This window comes from Entamoeba invadens (assembly GCF_000330505.1).
Source record: "Entamoeba invadens IP1 unplaced genomic scaffold scaff_1105074726507, whole genome shotgun sequence".
NCBI lineage: Eukaryota > Evosea > Mastigamoebida > Endamoebidae > Entamoeba > Entamoeba invadens.
Window position 1 is genome coordinate 19569 of NW_004443793.1, and position 1676 is coordinate 21244.

The window sequence follows — 1676 nt, forward strand, 5'->3', positions numbered from 1 at the left end:
AACGCACCCAATTGAATGATTTTCGGCATTTGGAAGACAAGAGTCGGTAATCTGCAGAATGTTAATATCAGAGATGTGATCCAAAACATTGCAGAATGCTTAAAATTTATTACAACTGCTGAAATACACAGAGTGATCACTCACTTTATTTCGGTAGTGACTCGTAAAGTTTTTTCCTATAAAGACTTATAATTTTCTTAAGTTATCTCATGTTTAACATCTTTTCTTATCGAATAGATTATAAATTTATTCCAATATAAACTATATAAAAGTTTTGCTTCAATAATGTTTATTTTTGTGTTGATATATAACGTTTTGTTGTGAAACAATACAATGCAGTTTTACAATAATACTATATTATTTTAAAACAAAATACAATAATTATGAAACATTGTTTTGTTTTGGAACAATAAATTATTGATTTGAGGATAAATAGTTCTGAAACATCAAATATTGATATGCAACAATAATGCCAATTATGCGACAATCACGCAAATTGTGCAACAAAAAATAATTATTTTGAAACAGGGCTGAACAAAGGTACAAATCTAATTGTTATGAAACAGAAATCTATTTGTTGTGAAAAATAAGGAATTGTTGTGAAACTAACTGTACATACAAATTATTAATTTACAAAGTTACTTGTTTAACAACAGTCTAATTAATATAAGTGTTGTTAACTTTGTTGATGTTGAACAAAGATTTTCAAAACAATATCAACAAAAAAGTAACTTGAAAGTCAATTATTAAAACAAATATTAGAGCATCAACAAAGTTCTAAAATGTTTTTTTACAAATTATGTATTATAGAAAGGTTTTTTGGTTTTGTTTTTTTTGTGTTTTTTTACTTTTTGTAAATAGCATTTATTTTGTAAAACATTAAACAAATAATAAAACATTCGTTTAGCGTGATAAACAAGTCTTCATTTTTTATTTGTCAATTTTTTATTGTTTTGAACATCAATAATTTATCTTTACATATTTAACATATTATATTGTTTTTATACTTCTTTAGTGGAAAACACCCTTGGCAACAAGTTCCACTCTTACACAATTTGAAATTACCAATACATTTTCATTTTACATTAAAATTAGTCTGGTCCATGGTTTTTCTGGTAATCTGTATTAGAAAAAAATATAACAATAAGATAGTAATACATTGTGAATAAATGTTATTTTATTTGTTCAAATAAAGAAACATACAAATATGTTTTTTATTTACCTATATTATTATAAATAATTTTCTTAATTGAACGGGCTGTTTTTTGAAATAAAAACAAAAAATCACAATTTTATAACACAAAATAATTATCGAATGTTTCATTTTTTCAACTTGAAACGAAACAAATCCCATAATTTGGGTATTAAAAATAGGATCATATTTTGTAAAATATCACTCTATTATATGGGATTTTTAGTCTAAATTATTGGGATTAACAATATTCAACATCAACAATTTTTTTTATTTTTTTAAGTTGTGTAAAATAAATAATTTTAATTCACAAAAATGGTTATTTATTACATATTATACAATACAAAAATTATTATTTTTTTTACCACTCTGACAATAATATAAATTGAAACTTAACCAGATATACAATAAAGTTATTCTCTAAACGTTGTCATTTCTCCAAAGTTGTCCCACAGTTTTTAGATATTAATAACTGTAATAAATC